Here is a 20,368-nt window from a genome sequence, read left to right as displayed (position 1 = left end):
TCCTGGCTTGTGTTTGGAACATGTCTCTAAGTGCCACGATCATATCGTGCGCCTCATGGTTTGTTTCGAACTGCATCTGCAGCTCGGGTTCCATGCAAGCAAGCATAAGGCAGCTTACTTCAAGGTTAGCATCACATGCTTTCTTGTAAGCATTCTTAGCAGCAGCGAGTGCATCATCAGCAGGTTCTTCTGGTAGTGGGTTCTCTAGAACATCTTCCTTTTTCTTAGTCCTGAGAACAATTCTCAGGTTACGGATCCAATCCAAGTAATTTGTTCCATTCAACTTGTCCTTCTCAAGGACCGAACGCAAAGCAAATGGTGTAGTGCTGCTAGGTGCCATTTAATCTACAACAAAAGTAATGCAAAATACACTAAGACAAACGTATCCATGATAGAGCAAATCACATTAAACTATTTTAACAGAATCTACTCCCACTAAAATCAATATTCCTCTATTGAAACTTAGTGATTCAGGATCCACAACTAACAAGTCTACTAGTGAGCTTTAGCATCACCGCTAGCAAACAAGGTAGATCGGTAAGCAACTTTTGCTAATCATATCACATATGACTCCTGTTGTTGGGTGACATCTCTATGTGTCGGCGCCCAACCTATATGCCCCAAGGTCCTTAACCGTTAAGATAACCTTGTTAAGCAAATCAACCCTTATGCGTGTAAGTGTCCGACACAAACTCATCTAATCAGGGAAAACTAGTGGCACTCTAATTTCATAGACCCACCACTAATTGTACAAGACATGGGACGGTGCAAGTTTTAGTTGGGAGGGCATACTGACTTAAACTTTGTGAGGGATCATTCTACTTCTAACATCACAGCATGCAGAAAGTAAAACATAAACAGAATAGCATTCACACAGTTGTGACACAGTATGGCCCGTTTTCATATGGTGATCTCCATCTCCATAGAACCTGTTCACCATGGTGATCTCCATCTCCATGTTCCATGTGCGCCATCCTTCTAGTGATGAGTCCTCCAAGAACTAGAACATGCCATTACGCCTAATAGCTAGTAAAGAAGCTAGTAATGAAGATTACATAGTTGCTTGGATCATCACAGATTGGTAAGCAGACCATTAAATACAATAAAGTGACAACACATATGGCTCCTGCCGTGTTGCCGTACGCGCGACACGTAGGTCACCAATGAGTTACACACATGCATCACATACACAAAGGGCCATACTGATCACAAGATACATACATCCTGCAAAACAGAGTTAAGCGTCCTAACGTTCCAAACTTCAAAGGCCCGAAACTCCATCTTCCAAGCCGAATTTGGGAAATCTAATTTCTCCGAAAATGGCAACGCCATTGAATTTCATGTGTAACTTTTTCTGTAGATCAATTTTCATATAAAATTCGCCCCGATCCGAGATCGTACCGAAAAGTTACGGCTGATTTACCGAAGCATACGCATACGGCAAAATCCCGACCCCGGCAGTAGATCCCATCTACTATTGCACATCTAATGCGGCTGGCGTATGACCCTGATTTCAATTCGACCAATCATATTGATCTTCGCTCACTGCAACTGGAATTACATGTATCACTTAACTCCGATGGCGGAAACCGACCGGTAGGAGTATGTCGTTACACTACCATTGCAGCAAGAGCACGAAACCAGGACATAGATCAAACTGAAAACTCGCATATCTCCATATGCACACATCCTGAATCCAAATCTAAACAGCTACGGCTCTGATACCACTGTAGGGATACGAGGTAGGCTACACTAGCGCAAATCAAAATTTTTACTGCGTAAAACCAGGAAGAACTGCCGTATAAGGATCATGGGATTACCACTCGACGCACAACTGGTGCGGAAGATGTAGATTTGCGTCGACGCAGTGAAGACGATCAACGTAGTCGTACGTAGTCGATCAACGTAGTCATACGTAGTCGATCATGTCAACGTCCAGCAGCTCCTCAGCAGCTCATCCACGTGCAGCAAGATCGCCCTCGTGTCGCGGCTCGTCGTCGGCTCGTCGTCGCTCGTCGGTGGCTCGTCGTGGCTCGGCGGCGGCTCGTCCAAGTGCTGCAGGCGCAACACCTCCAAGGTATCCACACGTGCAGGGAGGAAGCGTCGCAAGCCGGACTGCTAGATCCGCGAGTTGCAACAGGCGAGGGTGTGGGAGGCGCGGCAGATGTGTTTTGCCAAAAGGTGTGAACCCTAGGGTGCCCCACCCCTCTATTTATAGAGGTTTTTAACGGGCCTCTGGGTCCGAGGCCCATTAGTACTTCTAAACCTAATCCAACTCGGATTACATCCGAATTGGGCTTCCAGCCCCTTAAGTGTGTGACCCTATGGGTTCGGATACGTATAGACATGGCCCGAGTACTCCTACTCGGCCCAATAGTCGGTAGCGGCCTCTAGCAAGACGTGCCAACTCCTATACGCACACGAAGATCATATCAGACGAACCATCACAACATAATATACATGCTATTCCTTTTGCCTCATGATATTTGGTCTAGCTTCAAGCCAACTGCTCTTTCTCGATCCTGTGATTCGGAATCCCTTTGTAGGTTAACTCTTAACCGTACGTAGCATGGCCATGCATTTTCGGATCCGATCACTCGAGGGGCCTAGAGATATCACTCTCAATCAGAGAGGGGAAAATCCCATCTTGATTGACCATGTCTCATAACATGCTTCTTGACAAACCCAAAAGCTACCTTTATAACTACCCTGTTACAGCGTAGCGTTTGATAGCCCCTAAGTAAGTCGATCCACATCTTGAGTACATGCGACAATCTCAGGTCTAAGGACAAAGCGTATATGTTGTTTAAAGAGAGAACTACTTCTCGTACTGGGTCAGTCCTAGTACATGTCTCCACATGTGCCCACATTTTTAGTTCAACATCTCCATGTCCATGACTTGTGAAACATAGTCATCAACTAATACATGTGCTAGTCTAATATTCATGTGTGTCCTCACATGAGCTCCGACTAGGGACAACTTTAGAATAACCATACAAGTAAAGAGTTTCACATACAATTCACATAATTGCAAATCAATTCAAGTAGCCTTTAATGGATATTCAATGAACACAATATACAAATCATGGATACAAATGGAATATCATCATCTCTATGATTGCCTCTAGGGCATACCTCCAACAGTTCTGTGTTCCAAGCATTGCTGAAGATCTGTCCGTCGGGGGTCGCCAGCTTGTAGGTGCCTGGCCGTAGGACCTGCGCGACGATGAAGGGACCTTCCCACGGAGGGGTCCGCTTGTGCCGACCCCTGTTATCCTGGACGAGATGGAGCACCAGGTCGCCAACGTTGAAGGCTCAGCCTTGCACCTTGCGGCTGTGGTAGCGTCGTAAGGCCTGCTGGTACTTGGCCGAGTGCAGCAGGGCCACATCGCGTGCCTCATCGAGCTTATCTTGTGCATCTCCGAGCAATGCCTTGTTCCCTTGTTCGTTGTATGCCTTGACCCTCGGCGATCCGTACTCCAGGTCGGTGAGCAGGATGGCCTCGGACCCGTAGACCATGAAGAACGGGGTGAAGCCAGTCGCCCGACTGGGGGTTGTCCTCAGACTCCAAAGGACTACAGGGAGCTCCGCGACCCACCGTCCGCCAAACTTTTTGAGGCGGTCGAAGATCCGTGGCTTGAGACCCTGGAGTATCATGCCGTTGGCTCGTTCGACCTGCCCGTTCGTGCGGGGATGTGCCACGGCCGACCAGTCCACTCGGATGTGGTGGTCATCACAGAACTGGAGAAACTTCTTTCCGATGAACTGCATGCCGTTGTCCATGATGATGGAGTTGGGGATTCCGAAGTGATGGATGATGTTGGTGAAGAATTGTACCACCTGCTCGGACATGATCTGCGCGACCGGTCGTGCTTCGATCCACTTGGAGAACTTGTCGACGGTGACAAGCAGGTGGGTGAAGCCCCCGGGCGCTTTCTTGAAGGGCCCAACGAGATCCAGCCCCCAGACCGCGAAGGGCCACGTGATGGGATGGTCTGGAGTGCCTGCGCGGGCAGATGGGTTTGGTGCGCGAAGAACTGGCACCCTTCGCTGGTGCGGACCATGTTGGTGGCGTCGGCGACCACTGTCAACCAGTAGAAACCTTGCCGGAAAGCGTTGCCAACGAGGGTTCTTGGCGCGGCGTGATGGCCGCAGGCTCCGGCGTGGATTTCTTGAATTAGTGCCTTTCCCTGCTCGATCGGGATGCTACGCTGGAGGATGCCCGTGTGGCTTCTCTTGTACAGCTCTTGGTCGATAATGACGAAGGATTTGGCGCGACGCGCAATCCTACGTGCCTCTGTTTTGTTCACTGGGAGCGTGTCTCGGACAAGGTAGTCGAGGTACGGGGCTCTCCAATCGGGCGGGGGGTCAGCCCCCGCTGTGGGGTCTGCAGCGATTTCCATGACCACGGGGTCGGAGGGGTCGGCTTTAGAGTCTGAGACAGGCGAAGCAGTGCTGACCCTGTCAGGGCCAGCGCCCGAGCCCGGGACAGGTGGCGTGTTGCCGACCTCTCCTGGGTCGGGGCCCGAGTCTGGAGCTGGTGGCGCGTCGCCGACCCTCTCCGGTTCTTGGCAACGGATTGAGGGCTTGAACTGGTCGCTGACGAAGACACCGTCGGGTATGGGCTTTCGGCCGGACGCTGCTTTCGCCAGCTCATCGGCTGCCTCGTTGAAACGTCTTGCGACGTGGTTGAGCTCTAGCCCGTCGAACTTGTCCTCAAGCTTGCGAACTTCGTTACAGTAGGCTGCCATCTTGGGGTCGTGGCAGCTCCACTCCTTCATGACTTTTTCAACGACTAGCTGAGAGTTGCCCCGAACGTCTAGCCGACTGATGCCCAGCTCGGTGGCGATGCGAAGCCCGTTGAGGAGGGCCTCGTACTCGGCGACATTATTGGACGTAGGAAAGTGGAGGCGGATCATGTACCTGATGCGCACGCCTAGAGGAGAGACGAAGACGAGGCCCGCTCCGGCGCGGGCCCTCATCAACGATCCGTCGAAGTACATTGTCCAGTACTCCTGCTTCTCCGGCGCCGATGGTGTCTGGATCTCCGTCCACTGCGATACGAAATCGGCGAGTACCTAGGACTTGATGGCAGTGCGGGGGGCATAGGTGATTCCCTGGTCCATGAGCTCAAGCGCCCACTTCGCGATCCGTCCCGTGGCGTCCTGGTTCCGTATCACTTCGCCGAGTGGGAACGACGAAACAACTGTTACCGTGGATTTGACTACGATGTCGTCGACGTAAGCCTCAACGGTTCGCCCGATGAGGTCCCCGAAACACTTCAGCTTGCATCGCTGGAACGTAGCCCCCGCGTTTTTGAGGCCGAATGGCATCTTAACGTAGCAGTAGGGGCCGAAGGGGGTGATGAAAGAGGTAGCGAGCTGGTCGGATTCTTTCATCGCGATCTGATGGTAGCTGGAGTACGCGTCAAGGAAGCTAAGGGTTTTGCACCTGGCGGTTGAGTCAACTATCTGATCTATGCGTGGCAAAGGAAACGGATCCTTTGGACATGCCTTGTTGGGACCGGTATAATCAACACACATCCTCCATTTCCCATTATTTCTTCATACAAGAACAGGGTTAGCTAGCCACTCAGGGTGGTACACTTCCTTGATGAATCCGGCCGCCAAAAGCTTCTGGAGCTCCTCGCCGATGGCCTTGCGCCTCTCCTCATCGAAGCGGCGCAGACCTTGCTTTACTGGCTTGGAGCCGGCCTTGATGTTCAAGGAGTGCTCAGTGACTTCTCTCGGAATGCCGGGCATGTCCGAGGGCTTCCACGCGAAAACGTCGCTGTTCGCGTGGAGGAAGTCGACAAGCGCGCTTTCCTATTTGGGAGATAGGGTAGCGCCCATCCGCACGGTCCGGCCGTCGGAGCTGCTGGGGTCGAGGAGGACCTCCTTGATGCCTTCGGTGGCCTCGAAGGAGGTGACCGACTGCTTGGAGTCGGGCTGGTCCTCGGCGCCCTCCGCGAGCTAGACCGCCAAATCTTCTGTGAAGGTAATGGCCGCAGCGTACTCGCAGCATTCTACGTCGCACTCGTACGCCTTTTGGAAAGACGTCGCACCTGTTGGGCCCCAGCAGCTTGAGCTTGAGGTAGGTGTAGTTGGGGATGGCCATGAACTTGGCATAGCACGGCCACCCCAAGATGGCGTGGTAGGTTCCACGGAATCCTACCACCTCGAAGGTAAGGACCTCCTTCCTATAGTTGGAAGGGGTCCCGAAAGTGACGGGCAAGTCGACCTGCCCGAGAGGCATTGCCTGTTTCCCAGGCACGACACCGTGGAATGGCACCTTGCTGGGGCGGAGGCGGGAGCGATCAATCCCCATGGCGTCGAGGGTCTCGGCGTAGAGGATGTTGAGGCCGCTGCCTCCATCCATGAGCACCTTGGTGAGGCGCGTCGTGCCGACGATAGGGTCGAGGACGAGATGGTAGCGTCCCGGATGCCGGACGCGTCCCGGGTGGTTGGACTGGTTGAAGGTGATGGCGGATCCCGACCAGTCGAGGAAGGTCGGTGTCGCAGGCTCAGCCGCGTAGACTTCACGGCGCTCCAGTGTGGCGGAACCGCCCAAATTAACCTGACTAAAATGCATTGAAGTCGCCTGACACGCGATTATGCACTTTAAGCAAGTCAACTTGGTCGATCGTCGGATTTCCTCCGATAAACCACATAACAGGATCGAGAAGCATCGCTCACGCGAAGGTGAGTAGCACAGAGATTACAACATTCCATCATGACAACATAGTTCAACAATTTATTACATCAGAGTTTTTGGAAATTCAAACCGAAATTTTGCATGGTTCGAAGTCAAAGGAAAAACTAGCGGAAGCTAAACATCGATACATGACATCATGACGGAGCCGATCATGACATCAAAAACTCCTTCCTTCGCCATCCGAGGAAGGATCCCACTCGACGGTCCAGCTTGGAGGAAGCTCGGTCGGCCAAGTGGTTCCAACACCCAAGCTATTGGCATTACCTAAAAAAGATTAGCCACAACAAGGCTGAGCAACTAGTACTCAGCAAGACTGACCCGTCGGAAAGACACGACCGAGACCTAGACATGCAAGGCTTTCTGGCTCTGGGGTTTTCTTGCCAAAAGCGTCTAAAGTCGGTCCTTACTTTCAACCTTTTAGCTCATGTTCTATGTTCTTTATTCATTCTAGATTAGCAACTTATACTAAACAAACATGGTTTCCAAGCAATTACTTAACAAACATCAAGATTAAAATCATCATCATGTTCCCTCTTTACTCAGTGCAGAATAGCGATCAAGTAGTCCCAATCTGTGAGAGGTAGACGAATCGATTCGAATTTTATTAACCATGCATGGCAAACCTAATCTCACGACATCCGCGCACCACGAAGGGTCGCTTCATTTGTCAGCCGTCCCCATCGATCCCTTAGGCACGTGTCAGGGCCAACTTCCTTTGGCATGCAATGCTCCACAGTCCCGGCCTATTGTTGCACTGTGACCGCACTTGCACCCACATGATGCACCATGGGAACGACGTTCCAAGGACAGCTGGAAGGTATGCCACGCCCCAGTTCAGTCAGGTACTAGGCTTCCCCATCCCATACTAGGTATGAGATTAGTACTTTCAAACACTTGATCACGAACGCCGACACGTTTCGACCTTAGTTCGGTTTCATTTAGACAGACGGGGCAATCCACCAAGCATCGAACACTAGCCTGACCCCGTCCGTCGTCCTTATAGTTGCGACAATCTGAAACATTCAACTCCTATAGCTTGCGAGTGACAGGAGATCACTCGACTTTTACCAAAACCTATTAAGCAATGCAACTACTCGGTCTTAGCAACTAGTATTCAAAAACAAGATACTAAGTTATGCATCTAAGGTTCCATTACAACTCCTCGAAATGTAAATGCGCAATCAAGTGATCAATAAGTGGCATGAAAGTAAAACAGGGAGTTCCTGCACTGGGGCTTGCCTTCATAAAAAGCTTGCGGGTCGTCGGGGTCTTGCGCTGGTTCGGGCTCTCCTTCGAAGGGGTGCAGTTCCTCGGCGAGGTCTTCTTCCGGTGCGGGATGAAGCCGTACGTTCCGTCGGTGATATTCAACTCTACACGGAAATGCAATGCAGGGGTTAAACATTTTAGATGGTTATTTCACACACTCATGTTTTAACATGGACACTGGTAGCAAAGCTACCGAAAAGGTGGGGGAGTTCAACTTCGGTTGGTGGAGAGCAGGATGAGAGGGTCGGATTGGGGAAAACTTAGGGTCTGACCCTCAGGTTTTAAGGAAAACCGTACCGAGGTCCTCAGACTCAACACAGAGGAATCCCCGAAAACATTTCACCGATACCCTCGGGTCAAAGAAAAAGTTACAACCGAGCCCTCGGGCGAGGCGGAGAAAGGGTCGGCGAACTTGGCAGGGTCGGGCGAGACGAACGGGAAAAGGTCGGGCGAGACGAAAAGAAAAGGGGTCGGGCGAACCGAAACAAAGGGTCGGACGAACCGAACGGAAAGGGGTCGGACGAACCGAACAGAAAGGGGTCGGACGAACCGAACAGAAAGGGGTCGGACGAAGCGAAAAAGGACAGGGGTCGGGCGAAACGAAAAGGACAGGGAGGTTAAGTAGCTTACCTCCAGGTCTACCGGCGAAGCCTTGGGGCCGAGCAGGAGCAGGCTGGGGCGGGAAGGTTGTACGCACGAAGACTTGGGCGGCGGCGAGACTTTGATGGTGGTTCGGCGGCGGCGTGCTTCTGGTGGACACAAGCAAGCTCTAGTACCGCGCGGAGGAGCGGGCGGCTGGTGTGTTGGAAGAAGCGACTTGAGGGTGGCGGCAAAGTCGCCAGAGTGTGTGGTGGCGCAAGGGGGTGAGCTCCACGGAAGCTCAACGGCGGCGCGGGAAGAAAGGGGTGGCTCAGAGGAGAAAGCAGGGCGCAGAGGAGAAAGCGGCGGCGCGGTGCGGGCAGTGGCAAAAGGGTGGCATTGCCGGTGAGGGGGTTCCCTTTTATAGGGCCGGGGTGGCGCGGAGGGTCGAGGCGGGGCTCCGGTGGGGAAAGCATAAGGTCGGGAGCGGCGAGTGCTCGGGCGAGGCGGCCATTGGCCGATGACGCCATTGGGCAGAGGAGGCGGAGCTCTGGGTGGTCTTCGGCGGCGATTGGCCTTGGGAGGCGCGCGTCTGGGGCTTCCGATCTGTCGGGCGGGCGAGGCGGAAGGCTACCGTGGGGGTTGGGCGAGCGGGCGGAGAAGCGGGACGTCAGGGGCATCTCAGCTTTCTCGGCAAACGGGCGGAATAGGGTGGGCAGAGCAGAGCCGTGGCAGGCGGAAGGCGACCTGAGCGCGGCCGGTGATTGGCTCGCCCTGCGCTCGCTCTGTCCTGTCGCGGGTGCGGGTTGGGCGTCGTGGCTCTCATCCTGTCGCTGTCGCGCTGGTGATAGGGCACCGGTGAGCTACCGGTGGCCGGCGGCCACGCGGCGCGCAGCGCGCGAGCGAACATGCTCGGGCGCGCGGGTGTCGAGGCTCCCTTCGGGCAGCAAGCCCGACCAGCTTTGGAGCGATCCTTCTCCGAATCTTTCAACACAACTCCCGAAACTCCCTTAAACAAACTTGCCCAACTCTGATCGTTCTTCAAACTTTGTTTAAGGTGTCGGTTTTGATTGTAAGAGGATTCAAAGATATTTCCGACCAAAGTTAGCCAAAAATCTGGGATTCCAGACTTAGGATTTTGGAGCATCCGGGGCGAGTTGACTGGTTTACCTCACTGTGATCGGGATTTTGCACAAGCTCGGGTCTGATTTGGATCTGGGTCAGTGTAACAAAGTTGGAACACTCTTGAGGTACTACAACTTCTATTAAGGCTCTGACTCGAGTTTAGATAGAAAAACGGGAGATGAAAGCTTGCAAAGATGGAGGAAAACTCGAATTTCAAGACTTAAGAGATTTTCAGGGTCCTTTAGGAAAGCTGGCTTTGGTTGTTGTTTTTTACTTCCTTTCACTCCGAAATGGTCAAAGTGCCTTTAACAAAAGTTGTTGGAATTTAAAAGTTTTACAACTCTTATTTGGGCAGAAACTTAAGTTTGTATATAGAATTTCAAGCTTTAAACCAAACTCCAAAAGAGAGCTTCTTAGGTTTATAAAGGTCATTTCACTTCTTAACTTAGGGATTTGATTTGTCATTGCTTTAGAGTTAAAAGCACTTAATTTAGGTAGAGTTGTTACAGCCTACCCCCCTTAAAGGAATCTCGCCCCGAGATTCAAGTGCAGAAAGAACTAGTGTGGCTGGTGCAACGTACCTCCTTGACCAAAAAGAAAACCGCGGAAGTTAGCGTTGAGATATTCTTCCGTCTCCCATGTCGCTTCATCTTCCGTATGGTGACTCCACTGAATTTTGTACATCTTGACCATTTGCCGATGAGTGTGTCTTTCCTTCCGATCGAGGATCTTAACTGGATACTCCTTATACGATAAATCGGGTTCAATCTCCAATTCTTCCGGGGTAATGATCTCAGTTGGAATCCTGATGCACTTCTTGAGTTGCGAGACATGGAAAACATCGTGTATCGCTGCAATCTTCTCTGGAAGTTTTACTCGGTACGCTACGGGTCCACACGCCTCTACGATCTTGTAGGGACCAATATAGCGCGGGGCTAACTTTCCCTTTACTCCAAAACGTTGTACGCCTTTGGTCGGTGAAACCCGTAGGTATACAAAATCTCCAACCTTAAATTGGATGGGTCTTCTTCTTTGATCGGAATAGCTCTTCTGTCGAGATTGGGCGACCTTGAGATTTTCGCGGATGACTCTCACTTTTTCTTCGGCCTCTATGACCAGGTCAGGTCCATACACCGTTCTCTCTCCGGGTTGCGACCAGCTCAGAGGGGTTCGGCATCTACGTCCATACAAGGCCTCGAAAGGTGCCATTTTCAGGCTAGCTTGGTAACTGTTGTTGTAGGAGAATTCCGCTAATGGCAAACATTTATCCCAGTTCTTGTCATAATGAATAGCACAGGCGCGCAACATATCTTCCAAAATCTGATTAACCCTTTCAGTTTGCCCATCGGTCTGAGGGTGATATGTGGAACTGCGGATCAACTTCGTGCCAAGTGAAAATTGCAACTGCTCCCAAAAGTGTGCTACAAACTGACTACCTCGATCAGAGATGATCGTTTTAGGTACACCATGCAAGGAAACAATCCGATCAAGGTACGGTTCTGCATATTTATGTATGGTGTGGGTGGTGTGTACTAGAAGGAAATGTGCCGTTTTGGTTAGTCGGTCTACTATAACCCATATGGAGTCATGCTTGCGGGAGGTATTGGGTAGTCCGACTATAAAGTTCATGCTTATGTCTTTCCATTTCCACGAGGGAATAGGCAGCGGCTGCAAGGGGCCAGCTACCCTCAAGTGGCTTGCCTTAACTTGCTGACAGGTATCACACTCTGAAACATATCGAGCAATGTCGGGTTTCATCCCACTCCACCAGAAATTTTGTCGGAGATCGTGATACATCTTGGTACTGCCGGGGTGAATCGAGAACTTGGACAGGTGTGCTTCGTCCAGAATTTGTTTCTTAAGCTCGGGATCATTTGGAACTACAAGTCGAGTTTCATAAAGTACCACTCCTTTCCAATCCCGTCGGAAACGTTTATATCCTTCGTCCTCCTGTGCAAGTTTCGCTTTGATAAGGTTTATCTCTTTGTCCTCTAGCTGTGCTAGAATTATTTGGTCAAGCAGGGTGGGCTCCAGAGAAATATGACTTAAGGTGCCGTGTGGAACAATTTCCAAGTTAAGCTTAGCCATTTCGTGACACAGGGTCTCGGCATAATTAACCGCCGATAAGCAGTTACAATGGACCTTGCGGCTGAGTGCATCTGCAACTACGTTGGCCTTTCCTGGGTGATAATGTACTTCTAGGTCATAATCCTTGATTAATTCTAACCATCTCCGTTGACGCATGTTGAGGTCTGCTTGAGTGAATATATATTTAAGACTCTTGTGATCTGTATAGATGTTGCATCGGGTTCCCATGAGATAATGCCTCCACATTTTCAGAGCATGAACACCGCTAACTCAAGATCATGAGTAGGGTAGTTCAACTCATGTGGCCGTAATGCTCGCGAGGCATAGGCAATGACTCGGCTGTCTTGCATAAGAACACAACCAAGTCCAGTGCTAGAGGCATCGCAATACACATCAAATGGCCTAGTGGTGTCGGGCTGAGCTAAAACTGGCGCAGAAGTCAATAATTGCCTCAAGGTGTGGAAAGCTTCTTCACATTTGTCACTCCACACAAACTTAGGGATTTGATTTGTCACTGGTTTAGAGTTAAAAAGCACTTAATTTAGGTAGAGTTGTTACATCCAGCTTCTGACAGCGCTTGGAGTCGTACGCTGCTGGGCCGCTGAAGATCATGAAGCAGCCGTCCACCTTGGGGAAGCCGTCTTCCTTCTCCTCGTCATCCTTCTTCTCCTCATCGGGCTTCTGTCTCCAGTCGCCTTTCACCAGGTTGCAGTCCTTGTAGGCATGCTTCACAGGGAACTCATGGTTCAGGCACAGCCCCTCGAGCAGCTTGTCGAAGAAGCCAGGGGTGCCCTCTGGGGGCGGCTGTCCTTGCTTGCGCTCAACAGCAGCCACGAGGGGAGCCTCGTGCCGCTGCTTGCTCTTCTTCTTCTGCTGGCGGTTTGAGGTGCCCTCGTCAGCACCCTCCTCCCGCTTTGCCTTGCCCTTGGAGTGGTCGAAGATTGCTCCAATGGCCTCTTCGCCTGAGGCGTAGCTGGTGGCAATATTGAGGAGCTCCTCCGTGGTCCGCGGGCCTTGGCGCCCTAGCTCGGGGATGAGGGGCCGGCAGGAGGTTCCTGCCAGGAAGGCCCCTATGACGTCGGCGTCCGTGACGTTGGAGAGCTCGGTGCGCTTCCTAGAGAAGCATTGGATGTAGTCCCGGAGGGACTCGTCTGATCCCTGGCGGCGGGTCCTGAGTTTCCGGGGCGCGTGTACGGGCCCTGGAAGTTTCCCACGAATATCTCCTTAAGGTCGTTCCAGCTGCGGATCCCACACGAAGGGATATGTTCCAGCCAGGCTCGTGCCGAGTCGGCCAGAAAGAGTGGAAGGTTGCGGATGATGAACAAGTCATCGTCCGCCCCACCGGCCTGACATGCAAGCCGGTAGTCACTAAGCCATACCCTGGGGTTCGTCTCCCCCGAGTATTTGGCCACATTCGTTGGTTGCCTGAAGCGCGGCGGAAACGGCGCGTTCAGGATGCGCGCGGAGAAGGCCCGGGGCCCCGCCGGGTCGGGACTCGGGCTGCGGTCTTCTTCGCTGTTGTAGCGCCTGCCGTGGTGGACGTGGTAGCCGCGATCTACCCTCTCCTCCTTGTCCGCGCGGGAGCACCTCCACGCATCTAGGGTGTCACGAGCGTCGCGAACAGGGCCGCCACGTCGGTGAACGGACCGAGCCCCGCCTCCTGCGGGCGGTGGTGTCCGTCAAGCGGACGCGGCCTGGTTTGCCCTAGGAGGAGGCTGGTGAACAGACTCCCCCCACCTCTCTGGAGGTGCATCGGGCATTGCCCTGCTGGCGTTTTGCCCGCGTCGCCAGAACACGGAGCTTTCCGCCTGCTGGACGCGACACACTCGAGCAGGTTGCGCACCTCTTGGCGCGCCTGACGCTCCTCGGGCGTTGCCGGCTCGGGGAGTCATCGGAGTAGGGCTGCCGCGGTGGCGATGTTCTGGCTGGCGCGAGTGAAGAGCTGAGGGCGTTCTTCATCCGTGCAGATGCGCTGCTGGACGTCGCGTGCCCGTTGTCGTGCCCCGCCTTCGTAGCGGGGGTGCTCGACCTCCTGGCAGGACGCCGCGCGCGCCTCCGGCTGCTGGGGTCGCACCGGGGCCTTGCCAAGGGCTCCAGTCGTAGCCGTGGCGCACGGTAGGGGAGTCCTTTTCCTCCCTTCAGCGCCGTCGTCGTTGGACCCTCGAAGTGTACGTCGGCCATGAAGCACTCGCGCGAGGGTGGTGGCTCCCATTGTCGGAGCCGGTGTCGGAAATCGTCCTCGCCATGCCTACGAGCTCGTTGCTCACGGGCAACACGGTCATGGACCGCATCAGGAGGCGACCGTAGGTCACCGCGGCATTGCGCAGCCCGAAGAGCCGCCCCCCTGAGGAAGGGCCTCCGGCGCGCGCCTGGCTGCTCGCCGCTGTCCCGGCGGCGGAGCCGGGGATGGTGGGGCGAGCGGGCAAGACGAGGAGAGGGATCAGCTCGATCCCCTCCCCGGTGGCAAGGAAGTCCAGACTCCCGAAGCGGATCAGGGAGCCCGAAGCGAAGCTGGCGTCGTGGCTGGCCATCTGAAGCCGGAGATGTACGAGCAAAGGTCCCCTACCTGGCGTGCCAACTGTCGTTGTCAAGATTAGCGGGTCAAGACTTAGACTAGTAAATTTCTTTTATGCGCGTAAGGCTTCGGATGGTGGCGTGGGAGACAAGGGGTTTAGACTGGTTCGGGCAAGGGAACGCCCTATGTCCAGTATCGGGAGCTGCTCGTGTTGCCCACGCGGGGTTCTGTAGTAGGGGTTACAGGAGTGTGAGAGAGGGAGCTGATCCCAGGTCTCTTAGGTGTGCACTGATGCTCTAAGTGGGTGTAAGTGTGTTCTGTTTGCTTGAGCCCCTTTGTCTCAAGCCCCCGGTTCTCCTTTTATAGCGCAAGGGAGCCACCGGGGTTACAGGTGAGACCGGGCGTCAGGGGCAAGTGAGAGAGACGAACAAAGCTAAGTAAAATACAACATAAGAGAGGGACCAAGTTCCAGGGCCGCCGCCCCTTGCTCCAGCCTCCGGCTCCTGTTAGCACACCCGTCGAGAGAGGGTGGTTTCCTCCAGATCCTGTCGATGATCTCTCCGGTCGCCGTTGCTGCCGAGCATGATGATGATGTTCAGTCTTGGCATCTGTGCCCGCCGAGGAGGATGGTCGATTCTGTTATCTTGCTGATCACCCGTGAGACGCGGACGTCGCGTCCCTATCATCGGGAGCGCGGGGTACGAGAACAAGCGGAACGCCCTCCTGTGCTGGATGGTGCGGGCCATGAGTACCCTGTGGCGAATCAGAGGGAGCCGCGGCCACTGCAGCTGACGCCGCACGGTCACGCATGGGTACTCGTGACAGGTTGCATTGGGAGCGCCAGCTCCTTTCTGCATGCCAGTGCCGCGGCGCATTTATGGTGAGGTCGATAGGGGGACCCACGAGATCCGCGCCCTGATCCTCCGATCTGCGCCCGAGGCGGATATTTGTCTTGTGGGCCCGAACGAGTCTGACCCCCGTGCCCAGGGTCGGGCGAGGCGGAGTTTTGCGGCGGGGGTTGGGCGCTCCCGACCCCGGTCCCCTGGGTCGGGCGAGGCGGAGTTTAGTGTTCAAGGGGTCGGGAATGTCCGACCCCAGGACACCGGGTCGGGCGAGGCGGAACGTGGCCTCTCCCTCCCATATTGGGCCGACGGCAATCTTGCTACCTTAGGTGGGCCTGGGCCTTTACGTTTTGTTGTTTCCATGGGCTTGGGGAGATCGTTAATATTTCCCCCCAACAGGTACTATCCCTCCTCCTCCCTATTCCGCTTTTCTGGTGAGACCTATGGAGGTGATCTGCTTTGTTGATTTAGCTCGAATGTTGAATCAGTGATGCCGGTGGGGATGTCAGTGAAAAAGGATGGCTCCTTCACACTCCCCTCGCTCCCCCCTCCTCAGTCCCCATGACCACCCCTCGCCGGCAACCACCCCGGCGCCGGCGACCACCTCCCCAACCTCCAAGCTCTCCCCCCTCGTGGCGCCCTTCCACCCCTGCAACGCCTCGGGCGGGAGGGGGAAGCATGTTCATTGGCTCGACGAATCCGATTCCGATACCTCCATGTGCGCCTCGCCCCACCCCAGCTACCGTGACATCCTCCTTCGCACCCCACTTACCACAAAGGCCGCGGCTGCCGCGGTCGATGCGCCCCCTTCTCCCCCCCCCCCCCCACCATGCCGCTTCTGCCCCCCCAGCTGCGTGGGACGGGACTAGATCTGGCCCGGTGACGGATTCCGACCGCCGTCCGATGGGACGTCGCGGCTCGACTCTCCTCGCCCATGGCCTCCTATCACGTCACCCTCAGCTTGCTGAGGGGCCCCACAAGCCCCATTCTTCCCTGGTCCCCCCGACGGAAGGGACTGCGCCATCCCAGGTGACGCCTCCCGGGGAGGGCTGGTCCACGGCGGAGGGGAAGCGGAGCAGATCTCGCCGTCGACGTCGACAGCGGCGGGCCCAGCGCCAGTTCGAGGCGGTCCTGCACCCCCCCAGCCGGCTGACGCATTCTGGAGGAGCTCTACGGGAAGTGTCTCAACTGCTTCTCCTCCACTCACCTCATTGCGCAATGCCGCCGACCAACCCGATGTTTTCGTTGCCGCGACTTTTGGCATCTGGCGCGGGACTGCAAGCGGCCCCGAAGCCCCACGAGCTCCGCCTCCTCCGGCACCAGTGGGGGTCCTCATCGTTTCGTGCGGACGCGCCACGACTCTCCGCCTAAACCGCGCGGCTGCGACGCCCTTTCTCGTACTCCTTCGCCACCCTCCCCTAGCATCGGCCACACCACCAGGGGCCGCTCCTCGTCTCATCAGGCTGTCCGCCGCCGGGCGTCTTCGGGGATGGGCTCTTTCCCGCGCTCCTCGCATCATTTACACATGCCACTGCCCCAGCACCCGAGCCTACCACGGCCTCCTCTGCGGGAGGGGCCGTCAGGCTCAGGCGCTGATGACGCCAGTGATCTGGTGCTGTATGATGATGAGTCCACCCTGGGCCTCCCCGATAGCCGGCCAGCTGAGGTTACTTGCTTCCTCTCTCAGGATGAGCTCATGGACGCGGAGGAGGAGCGGCTGCGGTTCACCTTGCTTGCGGTCGCACCGGGAGCCCCACCAAACTTCCCACTCGACGGGCTGCGTCGCGCTCTGTCTGAGCTGCCGGTCGCCGGTCAGGATAACTTCCTTATTAGACGGTTCTGGCCTGAGAACTTCATCATCTCCTTCACCGCGCAGTGCGCGAGGGACGCTGCGTTGGCCGCGGGCGACGTCCCCGTCAGCGGTTTCCGGTTCATCCTACGGCCTTGGACGTGCCTTGCCCGTGTTGAGCAGCGGACGCTGTTCTACTGTGTTGCCCTTGAGCTCGACAGGGTGCCGCCGCATGCTTGGGGCTGCCAGGTGGTGAGGAAGGTGCTGGCCCCTTCTTGCTGGGTCAAACGCGTGGAAGAGGTGCACGCTGACCACTCCGACATGAGCAAGATCAAGGTCCAGGCATGGACGGACGACCCCAGTAGGATCCCGCGTCGCGTCAAGCTATCGATTCCCGAGCATGAGCTGCTAACCCAATATGACGATCCAATGATGCAGCGTATCTAGGGAAACCTACCCCCATATCTGCGCCAGAAGAAGTTTTTGGCCTACGATGTCGTCATCCGGCTTCGCCACATCGCCGATTTCCGCTCTCGCTCCCCTTCACCTTCCCCCTCACCGCCGTCTAGTGACGACAGCGATTCGGGTCATGACGGTGACCCTGATCACGGGCACAGCGGCAACCGCAGCCACAGTCCTGTGCTGCACGGTTTCTACACTAGGCCCGGCTTCGAGGATGGTTCCTGCTACCCTGGTGACACGGGTGCCGGGCCAAGCTACAGAAGGACCGCCGGAACACCGCCGCTGTCTACTCTAACACCGCAGGCGCGTTCCGCCCCTCACCACGAGGATTGTGCTTTTCCTCCTGTACAGCAGGTGTACTCCCAGAACAAGCGTTCGCCGGTGATGATGTTGGGGCAGCAGACGACCACCTCGATGGTGACGACCAAGTAAATTTCCTCGCAGGAGGAGCGGGGCTCTCGCTCGGTCGTACTACCCCCCTCTGCCCGAAACGGACGGTCAGCTCGACATGCTGGAACGGGGTTCGGCCCCTTTGACGGTGTTAGACGTGCGGCGCACTCATGCCCTGCGACATCTCTGGTACAGCCCCGGTCTCTGCATGAAGGAATCCTGGCTGTGGGCTCATGGGCTACTGTTACGCCTAACCCACCAAGGTCTGATCCTGAGCCCGACTCGTTCCTACCTAGGTGCTTTTGCCTGACCCCAGACTTGGAAGACCCTATGATCCTGGAAGCTACCAGTCGCTGTTCCGGTGCTCCGGATTCTCGCGAACCTACCCTCTACTTTGAGACGGCGCCCACTCCTGGCCACGCCTTGGTTCAGGATGCCCCAGCAGCCTCTCCTGCTCCCTCGCCGCTACCGTAAATGCCACCATGTGAGAGCAGGGTTTTGGATGACACTACCACGCCTGCACGCCCGTCCGCCCCTCCCATGTCACCTGCACAGCCGGATTCCTACACGGTTGCGAGGGAGAAAGCTGCGGCATTCATCAACAGCATGCGGCTTGCCCGCCGACCGGCACTTGCAGAACTCCCCCCGGCTGCTACCTCCACGGTGCCAACTCTGCCGACCACAACGCCACGCAGAAGTCAAAGATTGGCCAGCAAGCCGCTCAACGTTACTGTACGCCCTTCATGTAAGGGTGAGATACTTGCCATGAAGAAACTGGGCGTCCTCCCGCAGGATGCCGACCCCAACTGTTTAACTCCTTGCGAGTTTGACAAGTTCCTTAACACCACTATGGAGCCTAAGCACTTTGATGCGCTCCGTGACATACTGCCACTGTCTAATGATCTGTCCGATGAACAATTGATGCAGATCGCTGGCTAGGTTGGAGGGGCTTGCGCCTAGCGTGCTGGGAGTTCTGTTCCGCCAAAGGTCGCGTCCGCAAGCCATGGAAGCGGCCGCCAACGTTGCAATCCTGGTGTGGAACGTGCGCGGTCTGAATGCACGATGCCGCCGTGACACCCTTAGGGACAAATGCCGCTATTGTCTATCTGCAAGAGACAAAGCTGGATATGATATCCCCTTTTCTTATTGCTGAAATGTTGGGCAGTGACTTCTCCACGTTTTCCTTCTTGCCATCGTTGGGCACTCGAGGCGGTATTCTTGTTGCTTGCAAAAGACCCATAGCCTCGTGCTCCTTACTGCATACTGGACGCCACTCTATCACAGTCACCGTTGCACTTGCGGGACATGAGGACCAGTGGAGCCTCACAACGGTATATGGACCACAGACTGATAGTGACAAAGTCGAATTCCTAGATGAACTCTGAGCAGTTAAACAAATGGCCTTACCCTTGTGGATGATAGCTGGAGACTTTAATTTGATCTTGCATGCTACTGACAAGAACACGTCCAATATCAACCAACGCAACATTGGTAGATTCCGGCGCTTGGTTGATGAGCTTCACCTGAACGACGTGTATTTGCACGGCCGCCGTTATACTTGGAGCAACGAGCGTAACGAACCTATCATGGCTCAGCTCGACCGTGTTATGGTCTCCATTGTGTGGCAGACACGCTACCCCCTAGCTCTCCTCCAAGCTCTGTCGTCGAGAGCATCCGACCATTGCCCGCTCCTTCTGGCAACCAATGCCAAGTTCTCTCCTAAGCGCCGTTTCCATTTTGAGCCTTGGTGGCCGAAGTTACCAGGCTACCTGGACACCATCTCCCATGCCTAGTCCAACAATTGCCCAACTAACGACCCCTTCATCTCCCTGGATCACAAGCTCAAGAGCGTAGCGAGAGCTCTTCAAAGCTGGAGCAGTCGATGTCTTGGGCAGATCCGGACACAGCTCCTAGTGGCTAAGACGCTGATCCTCTAGTTAGATCACGCCCAGGAACGAAGGACACTAACAGATGATGAAGCAAGGTTGAGGAAACAGTTGAAATTCAGAACACTGGGTCTGGCGTCCTTCGAAAGGAACATGGCACGACAGCGCTCTCGGCTGTTATTTCTCAAGGATGGGGATGCTAACTCGAGGCTATTCCATATGCAGGCGAGTTACCGTCTGAAGAAAAGATTTATCTCCAAGCTCGAGCATAATGGGGTCACTGCTCTCACGCATGAACAAAAGGAGGAACAGTTGCTTTCCTATTTCCAGGCTATTATGGGCACTCCGTCTGTTACAACTGAGGCCATTGATATCCTCTCTTTGGACATGCAAGCCTGTGATTTGAGTCAGTTGGATGCGCCATTCTCAGAGCGTGAGATTTGGGACACGATCAGAAGCCTACCAAATGAACGAGCGCCCAGTCCAGATGGGTTCACCGCGGAGTTCTACAAAGCTTCCTGGTCTGTGATAAAAAAAATGAGGTGCTAGCTGCCTTTAATGCTTTCTACAGAACGACCTGCGCCCAGTTCGGCCACCTTAACACAGCTCTCATAACTCTGGTGCCAAAGCGTCAGGATGCTGCCTCCCCGACTGATTACCGCCCGATCAGTCTTGTGCATAGCTTCGCAAAGATAGTCGCTAAACTTCTTTC

At 54.8% G+C, this 20,368-nt stretch overlaps 1 pseudogene; it reads right to left on the bottom strand.

Annotated features, from left to right (window-relative positions):
• Positions 1-592: 592 nt before the first annotated feature.
• LOC140220228 (uncharacterized) lies at positions 593-4,751 on the bottom strand (annotated as a pseudogene).
• Positions 4,752-20,368: the final 15,617 nt, after the last annotated feature.

This window comes from Setaria viridis, chromosome 8 (genome assembly GCF_005286985.2).
Source record: "Setaria viridis chromosome 8, Setaria_viridis_v4.0, whole genome shotgun sequence".
NCBI lineage: Eukaryota > Viridiplantae > Streptophyta > Magnoliopsida > Poales > Poaceae > Setaria > Setaria viridis.
Note: the sequence above shows the minus strand (reverse complement) of the source record. Positions and strands in the feature narration are given on the sequence as shown.